The sequence below is a fragment of the Periplaneta americana genome, chromosome 14 (genome assembly GCF_040183065.1).
Source record: "Periplaneta americana isolate PAMFEO1 chromosome 14, P.americana_PAMFEO1_priV1, whole genome shotgun sequence".
Classification (NCBI taxonomy): Eukaryota; Metazoa; Arthropoda; class Insecta; order Blattodea; family Blattidae; genus Periplaneta; species Periplaneta americana.
In genome coordinates, this window is record NC_091130.1 from 148,859,246 (window position 1) to 148,873,130 (window position 13,885).

Genomic DNA, 13,885 nt, shown 5'->3' on the forward strand with positions numbered 1-13,885 from the left:
GTTCCTCTCAGTTTCTCCGAAGATGCCTGTGGTGGTGGTGGTGGTGGATTCTAGATGACTTGTAGATCTGCATCAGAGGCATCGGAGGAAATCCCCACTCCCAAGGTCCTTGGTTGCCTGACTGGGAAGATCTGTGAGGTGTAGTATACAGATACTCGTACACCACCAGCACCACCACCAACACCACCATCAGGGGTACAGTATACATGGCTGGAGAGGAATACATCTTGTGGGGAACAGCTTAGCCAGGCAACACAATCGGCAGGCATTTAATTCCATCATGGTGCAAAGCTCACTTGGGTTGAAGAGCTTAGGTATGCTTCAAATTTCACTCGATTAGCATCTTATGCCTACACTTCTCTACCCCAATGTATGTATGTATGTATGTATGTATGTATGTATGTATGTATGTATGTATGTATGTATGTATGTATGTATGTATGTATGTATGTATGTATGTATGCATGTATGTATGTATGTATGTGTTTACTCTACTTCGTATTAAATGCACAAATTTGTAGAGCTTAATGAAAGTATGCTTGTAAATTGAATTAATCTGCTTACTTTGTATTGTATATGTTTGTATAGTTTTGGCCGATGAATTGTATATGATTTAAATTGAATAGTAATCTGTATAGCTCTATTGATAAATTGTTTGTGTTTGTAATTTGAAGTAGTTTGCATGATATGTATTATCAATTTCTGAATATCACAGCTGGTTGAATTGTTTATGCCTTAAATTTAATTAACCTGCTTGTTTTGTATTATACATATAGCTCAACTGATGAATGATCGTTTGCGTTTGTAAATTTAATAATCTGATTGGCTATGTATTGTATACTTTTAGTAGAGCCATCGACGTAGCTCAGTCGGCAGACTCGCTGGGCTGCTGATTCGGAGCTGTGTTCGGGCTTGGGTTGGATCCCCCTTTGGTCTTTGGTTTCTTCCGAGGTTTTCCCCAGCCGTGGGACTGAAGCCGGATGGTCTATGGCGAGTCCTCGGCATCAACCCCTTTGATTTGATTACCTGGTTGGGTTTTTGCGAGGTTTTCCCCAACCAAAAGGCAAATGCCGGGTAATCTTTTGGCGAATCCTCGGACTTCACCTCATCTCACTACATCTCGCCAAAATATTGTAAAAAATTGCACAAAATTGTAAAAATTGTAGAAAATTACTAAATTCTAAAACTGTAAAAATTTGTAAAAATTGTAATTGTAATATTGTAAAATTTTGACTTGTTCCATATCTTAAAGCTTCATTGCTCATGTAAGATATATGGAATAAAATGAATGAATGAATGAATGAATAAATTAATGTGTTTACTGCCTGAGGCCTTCATAAACATTGGCTTTCGGTTCGGTTTCAGTTGGACAGTCCTCTTTAAAGAATTACATGCATTTGAAACCCTGCTAGCCCGCAATGAACTGAAATTGCTTCCACTCTTCTCATAGCTTCAAGCTGCTTCAGAGGACGTCACAAGTCATTGATGTAATGAAATCAGTAAAGTGAGTACAGGGCAGCCAAAAATATTTCATTCATACAGCTATACATAACATGTTGGTTTGGTTTGGCCTGAGATTAAAGTTTCTTACCTAACTGAAATCTTACACAGGAAAATAAAAAAGTCATAGAAATTACACGGTTTTTCATTATATTTCGCGCACCTTTTTGAAAAAATTAAGATATTTATCTGTACTGTTCATACTAGACCCGTCCTCGGTGTTCTATTGATTGCTACGTTTACCAGTGGATGGAGTGCACGGGTTAACACCTGGCCGAGGACAAGAGGTAGACCTGAACTTCGGTAGTCCAATGTCAACATTTGCAGCAGCGCAATAAACCGTAAGACTTGTTTGTCTCTTCTTGCACTTGTAATTCTCAGAATCCCAGTTATAGTTTATTTTGATGAAAAATGTTCAACAGCCAACATGAACTAATTATTTATCATGTACCAAAGTATGAAAATAATCTTCGTTTCCTTCATTGCAAAAAATACATTTTTTGTAAGTAAGAAACCTTATTATTATTATTATTATTATTATTATTATTATTATTATTATTATTATTATTATTCTTTTACAGCCTATTACAGCGCCCCTACGATGATTCTCCTCCAAAGCAGGATAAATGACTAACAATAAACTGTGTGATTTAATGTAATAAATTTCGAAAAAAACAAATACAAGATATAATTTTATTCTTCGTATATTACAATATTATGGAGATGAACGGTAGCTATATGTCGCGGGTTCGATTACCTAAATGGTAGTGGATTTTCTCAATCATTTGTGACGGTAGCGAAGAAGAATTGTGAGAATACATTAATCTAGAAAACTTTTTTTTTTCTAATTTCCTAGCATGTAAGGTTAAATTACTTTTACAATGAAAGCTAAATAGTATATAATTATCTTCAAGACTAAAAATCAAGCTCCACTGACTAATAATAATACTTACTTACTGGCTTTTAAGGAAACCGGAGGTTCATTGCCGCCCTCACATAAGCCCGCCATTGGTCCCTATCCTGAGCAAGATTAATCCAGTCTCTACCATCATACCCCACCTCCCTCAAATCCATTTTAATATTATCTTCCCATCTACGTCTCGGCCTCCCTAAAGGTCTTTTTCCCTCCGGCCTCCCAACTAACACTCTATATGCATTTCTGAATTCGCCCGTACGTGCTACATGCCCTGCCCATCTCAAACGTCTGGATTTAATGTTCCTAATTATGTCAGGTGAAGAATACAATGCGTGCAGTTCTGTGTTGTGTAACTTTCTCCATTCTCCTGTAACTCCATCCCTTTTAGCCCCAAATATTTTCCTAAGCACTTTATTCTCAAACACCCTTAACCTATGTTCCTCTCTCAGAGTGAGAGTCCAAGTTTCACAACCTTAAAGAACAACCGGTAATATAACTGTTTTATAAATTCTAACTTTCAAATCTTTTGACAGCAGACTGGATGATAAAAGCTTCTCAACCGAATAATAACAGGCATTTCCCATATTTATTCTGTTTTTAATTTCCTCCCGAGTATCATTTATATTTGTTACTGTTGCTCCAAGATATTTGAACTTCTCCACCTCTTCAAAAGATAAATTTCCTTTTTTTATATCTCCATTTCGTACAATATTCTCATCACGAGACGAATATAATAATAATAATAATAATAATAATAATAATAATGATTATTATTATTATTTATTTATTTATATACAGATTTCTAATGTTTACACATCTTTCTGTGCCTAAATTTGTTAAGTCTTATTGTTGCTCTCCACTCTTCTCTGTCCATTCAATCCATGTCATTCAGTCTGGAGTCTCTCATCCCTGTTCTGATCTCGAGGTCTCCCTTTCCTTCTCCTCCCAGGCGGACATCATTCCAGCACCATTTAGATAACCTTTCTTCTGAGTTTTTCTCACATGCCCATACCAGGACAACTGTTTATATCTCACATAATCCAAAACAGAATGTTGCATGTTCATTTCATCTCGTATAACTGTAGGTCTATTTATAATTTTTTTCTGATTTCGAATATCTCGCTGATCTTCTTAAAAAATCCATTTCCATTATCATGAGTTACGATGCTAACTTTCTATTATTTATTTTTATTTATTTATTTATTTATTTATTTATTTATTTATTTATTTATTTATTGATTTAGAGTATTAACGTGCAAAACAACAACACAAGGCCAATTACAGTTTAGCACAAGATACAAAACAAAACAAAGCAACAAATGATGATGAGAATGAATGATAGAATGAATGATAGAAAATGGCAGTGAGATGAAATACAACCAATATAATAGTCAACATTAATCAATGACCAAATGCAACAAAATAAATAGCACAAATAATTATTAAAATTAGTACAGTGAGATAATTGAAATAATGGCAATTAAATAAAATGAATTACAAATGAATTAATGAAATCATATAAATGAAGACTAGAATCATATAAGTAGAGTAAGGGAGGGGATTGTCGGATAGGTCTGGTAATGTCGGATAATCTCGGATAACATATTTCTTTTCCATCGAATGGTGCAATCTGATGTGAAAATAATGCATTACGTTCTCTACAAGTAGACGAACATCTGCATGAATAGCCATTACTGCTGAGTGCTTCACTGTGTGTGAATAGCGTGTTTTCAACGTGACTGCAAAAAAAAAAAACTTTTTGAGGGTAAGTAATGTGATTTATTCGTTACAAGTTATTCTTATATTTACACAACATGGTATGCACTGTTTGATATACCATAGATAAGGCTTCTTAATTCTCTAATTGCAGAAATGCTATCGACAACATGTTTCATGCAGCTGGCTTGTTTTACTGTTTGTGAAGAGTCGGCCAATGTCGGATACTAGCTGAGGGCAATGTCGGATACTAGCCGAGGGCAATGTAGGATAGTATCCGACATTAGCGGCTGTCTTTCAATGCTGCTCGCTACATAAAAGCTGCCTTAAACCCATTTATATGTTTTCTATAACGAACCACTACATTTTTACTCATGGGTATTTTTAATTAATGTAAGTAATTAATTTTCTAATTAATCGAATATTATGAAGTAACGAATTGTTTCCTCTTGTGATATTTTTAGATGCCTAAAGTAAAAGAAAAAAGAGATTCAGTCTAAAAAAATGGAAGTCTGAAGATATGGTAAATGCCATTGTCGCAGTACGGAAGAAAAGAATGGGCTATCTTGCTGCTTCCAAAAGATTCAATGTACCTCGATCAACATTATTTGATTATGTACGGTCCAATTCTGAGCCCACCAAAGCCGTTAAATCGAAACTTGGACGAAAACCAATACTCCCAGCTTCACTTGAAGAGAAGCTAGTTGACTATGTGTTAATGATGGAGAGAAAATATTTTGGATGAACCAGAAATGATGTTAAAAGGCTTGCATATCAGTTGGCTAAACAGAACACTATTGTAATAGTTTCTGATATGCAATATATTATTTTAAATGCATTATCATACCTCTTACATAATAATGTCTAATGTATCCGACATTAGCTTCCCATTCTGTCAGTGATGATATTATTTCTGTTTTGTCTTTGCAAGTTATACAGCAAATACATATTATGTAAATTACCTAATACTTATGTACAATCTGCAGAAACCCCAAGAGGTTATTATAATACTAAGTAATTCCAGTTCTAATTTTTTTCAATTACCTTTATTTTGAAACATCAAAATGGTATCCGACAATACCCTCCCTTACTCTAGTATTGTAAAGATCTTAAGAAATGGCATAAATAATACAACTGACATAAAAACTCAAAAGTATATACTACACATTAAATGGATCCAAGTTCAATCCATGCAAATTAGCATATTTAATACATCTGCAGACCGGAGACAGAGATTTAGAATTCCTATTATAAAACAATTTATGAAATCTTAAACCCTTAGCAGGAATACGAAGACTGATATTGCTTATGAAGGATTCACAATCAATATCACCCTTAATGACTTTACAAAACAATAAATAATCAAGATCCTGACGTCTGGCAAACAAACTACCGCAATTGAAATATTTGCAATTAATCTCATAGTTATAATCGGAATTTGGTAAAAATCTATAAGAACACAAGGAAATAAATTTTCTTTGAATATTCTCCAATTTAGCCGAGTCAGTAGAAGTAATAGAGTTCCATACAACAGATGCATATTCAAGCTTGGATCTAATAATAATAATAATAATAATAATAATAATAATAATAATAATAATAATAATAATAAGTTGCTTTTATATATGCAATTGGAATAGATATAGGTCTACAGTATTTATTCCCTAAGTACCTGCTTAAAAAAACTATCGATTGGAAAGATAAATGCTCATAATTATGTAAATTAAGTCCCCTGATAAAGAGATTTATGGACACATACGGTACTGTCTTTACCATATCTTCATGTACAAAGATTTTAGAACGCGCATAATTTCATATTTTCTGTTTTACTTTTTGTTAATATTATTCTCACACACGTTTTGTGGTCTACGCAATTAAATATTCGAGAAATGGAGGAACGGTATCTGTGAAAAGGGATTTCCCAAATTAACTTATAGCAACAGTATTGACAGCAATGAGGATGACCCCGCAAATGTTAATGGCTATATAATAAATTGTCTTATTACCATAAAATGAGTGGTGACCCCTAATTACTAAGTAATTAATCATGTTGTCATTATTCATTTGTTCCTGTGTCTCCTAGAATGAGGTCAAGTGAGATGGTGAACTTGCTTCTTGATCCGAGCATGCGCAATTCAGACTGGCATGTTGCCTTCAGTTTGATCATTTTAATACACGAGGGGAGATTCAGATAGAGGATGGATTACATAATTCCAATTGAATTCAAGGCTCTCCATATTAACGTTTTTGTAGGTACGGACGAGCATTATATAAAGATTTGTAACGAAGTTACGGAGCCATGTTCGAAATCTTAAAATAATAGGAATTTAAAAATTCTAGATTAATAAAAATAATTCCTTACAGCTATGTTCTCCCTCTATTTCGTGTTTAATTTTATTGTCTATCTGATCCGATCTAACCACGCCCCTATCACAGTGGTTCCCAAACTAGGGAGTGTGAGAGATTTATTGGAAGGCTACATAAAACTTAAGAAAAACAAAAACATGTAACAGAAAAATTAATAAATACTGTTCTCCAACCAGGAGATCAACCGTGAAAGGAATGTGCTTATTATTGCGTCATCTATTGGAGCGAAGTAGATAGATAATATTATCGTTATAACATCAGTTTAAAAACCATGCGCTCTCCTGCATATGTTATTTCCTGTATGGAGGGATTAAAAGACCAGGAGATTAACAGTGATCTAATTTTTTTAACTAGTGTAGTATTAAATATGTGTGTATCAGTGTTATGGTTTGTGCTGTGAGAGCTAGCCAATAGAGATATTAGTACCCACGTGTGTGACCTTATGACATCTTATGACATCAGCATTCATTCACAGCATCACCCCGCTACCTCTCATCCCCCTGAGACTTTCACGTGGTTGGAGTACATTACATACTGAAACTTCCGAGTGTTTTCTTTTGTGTAGTTGCCAATTTTCAACACAGGCCATTACAAGAAACCAAACGCCGCAGTCGTTTGGACGTGTAGAGTCACCTCGGTTGTGTCTTAACCAACTTAACATTGAACTCCTTGAAGAAAAACAATGTCAACTATTCCATCGATGTTCTGTGTTCTTCTGAGTTTCATATATGATTAAAGATTTAAAAAAATGTTGATAACAGTGAAAAGAGTTGTATCTGTGCATTCGGATTAAATTGTAGTTTTTATATTTTTAAGATAAATTAATGTCGAGGACATTTTTGAGACAGCCTGTATAAACTTAGGTGAAAGTCAGTGTGACCCCTCCTACTTTTGAAATCAAGACAGATTAGGTCTAATTCACAAACTAATTTTATAAGGTATAAGAAAACAGTAGATATTAAAATGTATATTCAATTAAACCACATTTATATGAGCCGTTCAGAGCAGAAGTGGTGTAAGTCAAAATTGGGTAACGAGGTTTAAAATAAAAATTCTGTAAAATACAGAGCAAAGTAGCAATTAATATGTCCTTCGTGCTATCCACTGACTACTAATAGTTTAAATAAATTTAATATTAATTGCTACTTTGCGCTGTACTTTACAGAATGTTTATTTTAACCCTCATTATCCATTTTTGACTTACACCACTTCTGCTCTCAACGGCTCATATGTTACTCATATACTACACTTTTTTTTCGCACGTATATATTATTATTATACTCGTATTTTCAATTCAACAAACTTGATCATTAAAATTTAGGTGAGTTGCACATTTTCCATTTACAGATATTTTGTTATTTATACATCACTTCTTTCCATTTCCCACTTCTGAAAATGAGGACAGCATGTTTGCGGCAGGACGGCTAATCAGGAGGATTAAATCACAGCCAGTTTGCGTTGGCTTTGGAGGACCCGATTGCGGTATATCGAAAAACATCTTTTAAGCCTGATAAACTGAAAGGCTGTCCAAAAAGTAACAGCACCACCGATATCGTCATGTTCGCTTAACGCAAAACTAACATTAAACTATCGATAAAGAAAAAGAATGTTTATATTTCTGAACTAAGCTTATAAATTAAAGTTAGCACCACTGATATCGTAATGTTCGAAAAAAAAATGACACTTAAAATATCGATAAAAAAGGAATGTTGATATTTCTGAACTAAATTTATAAATTAAAGTTGGCATCACTGATATCATAATGTTCGCTTAACGCAAAAAATAACACTTAAACTACTATCGATAAAAAAAAAAAGAATGTTAATATTTCTGAACTAAATTTATAAATTAAAGTTGGCACCACTAATATCGTAATGCTCATTTGTCTGTTTCAGTATCAACATCTACTCACGAACGTTTTCTACAAACATGGACGTAAAATTTGACAGTTATTGAAACCAAAAGAAAAAATAAGTATTTAATTATCGAAAATTATAAATTTGGCGAAGTTGTAAATTTTTATAAGCATCAAACGAGGTGGCATTATTGTCTCTGAAGTATAGCCATATTTTTAACCAAGCTGTGGACAGTCCTAAGCCTGTGAAAATTGGGAAGGAAAATGTGGCTATGTGTTACAAGAATTTACACACCCTTAAGTCAGTCACCACGTGTTGCTGAGTCTTGCCGCTAACATGCCTTTGAAACTAGCAGAACCATGCTGCAAACGGGTTGCCTTTTTTACGCAAAAAGATTACTTTTCTAGAAATTTAACGCAAACGTGCTTCCCTGCTGAAAACAATAATTTTATACCGTACAGAAAGAAGTTTCAACATTGAAGAAAATATTGAAGGTTGCGAGAGAAGCAATAATTTCCAAGGTTGGACAGAAACGCTACGGAAAGTGATTCGAGACATGGGATTTAAGTTTAAAACATGTATAAATACAAGACGTATTTTGATTGAAAGAAATTATATTGTAGCATGGAGGACAAGTTATTTATGACACCGTTCGACGGAAGTTTGGCAACATCCCTATTCGGCAAGGTTCGTGGCCTGCTGTTTGACGTGATGGGAGGAAAGCGGGTGGAATGGAGTACAGGCCTCAACTTTTCCAAGAACGACGACAGCGCTGAAGGGGCACAGATCCGATGGTCCGATAATACTGTAGTACTGTAGCCAAGTTATAGTTCTCCCATGGATAATTATATAATAGGATGCGAAACTGCGGCCAGCACCATCTGGCGGCGGGGGGCTGAAATAAGATGATCAGCGCCCAACGTCGTAGGTGGTGAACATTAAAACTACGTGTTGGGTACATTACCCAGAGTTCTCTATTTATCCGTTCGAGATATTGCTCGAGGAGCCGAGATGGCAGACAAAAACTTGTTAATAAGTGAACATAAAGTGATACGTGTGTGTACAAGCAGTGATGTTTATGGACGTTCTAAAAATAGTGTTGTTGAATGTATTGTAAAGTAATAGTAATATAATAAATTGAACTATCTAAGTAGTTCTTGCAGACTTTTCCATTGCGCTGTACAATAAATACCCTAATAATACAATCCCAATTATCTAACCTTTTGCTTTGTTTTTTGTCTCTGTCTGGTTATATTTTAATCGGGTAGTGTAAAACACATCGTCTCTTTTATCTTCCTGTTGGCTCCGGTAAGAATTTTCAGTAGAATATGCTGTGAGGAATAAAAATGTAAATGTTTTATTTTAAATTGGGTTAGTTTTGAATATCGATGAGGGTGGGAGGGAATACTTTCTGCACAGTTTAACATTTTCGTCACCAGTGCGCTGCTAAATGCATGGAGTAATTACTCCTTTCGCCACTTGGTGCGCTGCTAGATGTAATAACGCCCCTCCCCCCAACAGGGCAGCAAGATCAATTTCTACAACAGCGCCTCTAGTATGTGTTACGTGAAACTCAGTAAGTTTCGCATCCTATTATATATTCATCCATGGTTCTCCGTTATACAGTAGATAGGACGTTGAACGTCCTCGAAGATGAGATAACTCAATTTTCTAGTTCAGTCCTATGAAAGGTGGAAGAATATGACAAAATTTATGTGCTTTACATTCATCGACCACCATTTCAAGTAGCTGCCACTCTCCAAAAACGTTTACGAAATGCGTGACATTCTCTACGATGCATCCTATAGTAGCAGAGCTGCTGCAGCCGGCTTTCAATTTATTCGTCGGCCCCAGAGCAGAGCAAAGCATCTGCTGCAGATGAGAGAGCCTGCCCGAACAAAAAAGGCTACAGCTGCAGTTCTCAGTAGGGCCCGAGACACAGCTGTGTCCCCGATGAGGAAATAGTCTCAAGGTACAATTTTACTAAGTAATCGCGGATTATTGTATTGCGCGGAATTTTGGACATTGAACAAAAAATAAAAGTGAGATCGAAGCAGTAGAACTGAGATTTTAACGAGTTTTGCTCCTTTTACTCTGTTACAAAAGAAGAGAAATGACATCGGAATGGAACTGGACCTTTTTTTTAATTTAATAGCGAGAAATCACTAATATAGGATAAATTTGCAAAAAACCTGATCGCTTGAATAATATCTGTGGCCGGGAGGAAAACGGTCTTAGGTCAATTTTTTGTGAAAATGAGATTTTTATACATTCTGAAAGCGGAAACAAATTCTCAACAATCTGATAAAACGGTTAAAGTCAAATAAGACTCCTGACTGGTTTTATAGAGCGTTACCAAATGTTCTAAGTACTTTTTGAATCGAGCACACACAGGATAAAGGACATTAAGGATATTTAATACTTTATTCCTTACAAACCATCACATGTTTATTTTCCATGCTAACTTGTATTTTAGTCATTTTATGACATACTGATGTCCTTTCCTTTTAAAACTTAAAGCACCAGGGTAAACAGTTCTATAATTGTTTAAGACCCATTTTGCATTCCTAATAATTTACATTTCTCACTTATTTTGACATGAAAAAGGACTTATGTTTACATAGTCCTTTCTACTCAGTTTGGGTTCTAGTCTTAAAAAGGTTTAAGTGCGGCTATTTTTGGAAATAATCAAGAAAATGGTTAAATGAGCAATATTACCTATTTTAGAAGAAATATAAACAAATAAAATCCAAGAAAAACCTCGTAATTAAAAAACTCTATAATTGACACCAATTTCAATCTTTCTACTGTTCTCCTGAAAAGTATAAAATTTGTACTTAAGACCTTTTTCCTCCCAGCCACAGATATAAACATATAGATACAGGTAGGAAAGTACGCAGCCTCGTGTCTGCCTTTCTGACAATCAAAACTGTAAGACAGGAGAACTAGAGATGGGTAAAATTGAAACTGTTTCACAATTGAAACTAGTTTCGTGATATAACCTGTTCCAAAGAGTGATACACTGCTCCAGTGATCACTACAACGTTCCACATGGTTCCAAGAGATAAACAATTCAATTTCTAAACAGTTTTCCTCTTCTTTGCTGCCTGCAAAGCCACGTGTAGCGCTATCATTGACCTCCAATCGAAAGTAGATATAATATTACCCTTGTTCCATACGGCCTTCGTGGAACAGTAGCCTATGTAGGATCGAACAATTTAATTGTATGAATCAAATTCTCTATTAAATCTGATATTTATTATTACAGATATCACAAGCAGGGAATACAGACGGCAGGAATGCGAATAAAACAATGCGATAAGGAAGAGCGGGCAATGGGAAAGGTCACGAGATATCTTGAATGATATTCAAGAGTACAGTCGGAATAAAAACGACATCGATAGAATCAGTCTTGCGTTGTGATAGTTACTTGTACATTACTGTTTTAGTGAATACTGCAAGTGAATACGTGTCTTGTTCCAAGTGCGTTTATTTTATTATGTAGTGATGGAGCGTTCCCTCGCAGAGTATCTTTATTTTATTCGTAAACATAATGTTGCGCGTTTAATCCGCTTCAAATTTTTCTCTTGCTACGCTCTTCATTTCCACAGGCGATGTCCCTATCTGTTCACTTTCTTAGAAGAGGCAGTACTTCCATCAGCCCTCACATCTCGCTCCCTCGGCGTGCCTACATACACACGTCAAAAGAGACAGCAACGCCACCACTGTTTTTCGGAAATCGTTCCTTGCGCGACCTATAGCTGTCCATTGATGCAGAATATGTTCATGTTGCCCTAACATAGTGTTAATTAGTAATATACAGCGAAAAATATCATCAGTTAATATCTTACTTACTTACTGGCTTTTAAGGAACTCGGAGGTTCATTGCCGCCCTCACATAAGCCCGCCATTGGTCCCTATCCTGAGCAAGATTAATCTATTCTCTATCATCATATCCCACCTCCCTAAAATCCATTTTAATATTATCTTCCCATTTACGTCTCGGCCTCCCTAACGGTCTTTTTCCCTCCGGCCTCCCAACTAACACTCTATAAGCATTTCTGGATTCGCCCATACGTGCTACATGCCCTGCCCATCTCAAACGTCTGGATTTAATGTTCCTAATTATGTCAGGTGAAGAATACAATGCGTGCAGTTCTGTATTGTGTAACCTTCTCCATTCTCCTGTAACTTCATCCCTCTTAGCCCCAAATATTTTCCTAAGCACCTTATTCTCAAACACCCTTAACCTATGTTCCTCTCTCAAAGTGAGAGCCCAAGTTTCACAACCATAAAGAACAACCGGTAATATAACTGTTTTATAAATTCTAACTTTCAGATTTTTTGACAGCAGACTGCATGATAAAAGCTTCTCAACCGAATAATAACAGGCATTTCCCATATTTATTCTGTGTTCAATTTCCTCCCGAGTATCATTTATATTTATTACTGTTGCTCCAAGATATTTGAACTTCACCACCTCTTCAAAATATGAATTTCCAATTTTTATATTTTTATTTCGTACAATACTCTCGTCACGAGACATAATCATATACTTTCCCTATTAAATCTCATATTTATTATTACAGGTAACGCAAGCAGGGAATACCGACGGCAGGAATGCGAATAAAACAATGCGATAGGGAAGAGCGGGCAACAGGAAAAGTCACGAGATAACTTGAATGATATTCAAGAGTACAGTCGGAATAAAAACGACATCGATAGAATCACTCTTGCGTTGTGATAGTTACTTGTATATACATTACTGTTTTAGTGAATACTGCAAGTGAATACGTGTCTTGTTCCAAGTGCGTTTATTTTATTACATAGTGATGGAGCATTCCCCTCGCAGAGTATCATTATTTTATTCGTAAACATAATGTTGAGCGTTTAATCCTCTTCGAATTTTTCTCTTGCTACGCTCTTCATTTCCACAGGCGATGTCCCCATCTGTTTATCTTCTTAGAAGAGGCAGTACATCCATCGGCCCTCATCTCTCGCTCCCTCGGCGTGCTTACATACACACGTCAAAACAGACAGTAACGCCACCACTGTTTTTCGGTAATCGTTCCTTGCGCGACCTATAGCTGTCCATTGATGCAGAATATGTTCATGTTGCCCTAACATAGTGTTAATTAGTAATATACCGCGAAAAATATCATCAGTTAATGTCATCGTGTCCACACCTGTGGAGTAACGGTCATCGCGTCTGGTCGCGAAACCAGGTGGCCCGGGTTCGATTCCCGGTCGGGGCAAGTTACCAGGTTGAGGTTTGTTCCAGGGTTTTCCCTCAACCCAAGATGAGCAAATGCTGGGTAACTTTCGGTGCTGGACCCCGGACTCATTTCACCGGCATTATCACCATCTCATTCAGACGCTAAATAACCTAAGCTGTTGATAAAGCGTCGTAAAATAACCTACTAAAATAAAAAATAAAAATGTCATCGTTATTAAACTTTCCTAAAGTTATATGCGTTATTTTTAATAAAATAGATTCATTTTGAAATACAGTTATTTACTGTATCCTTAA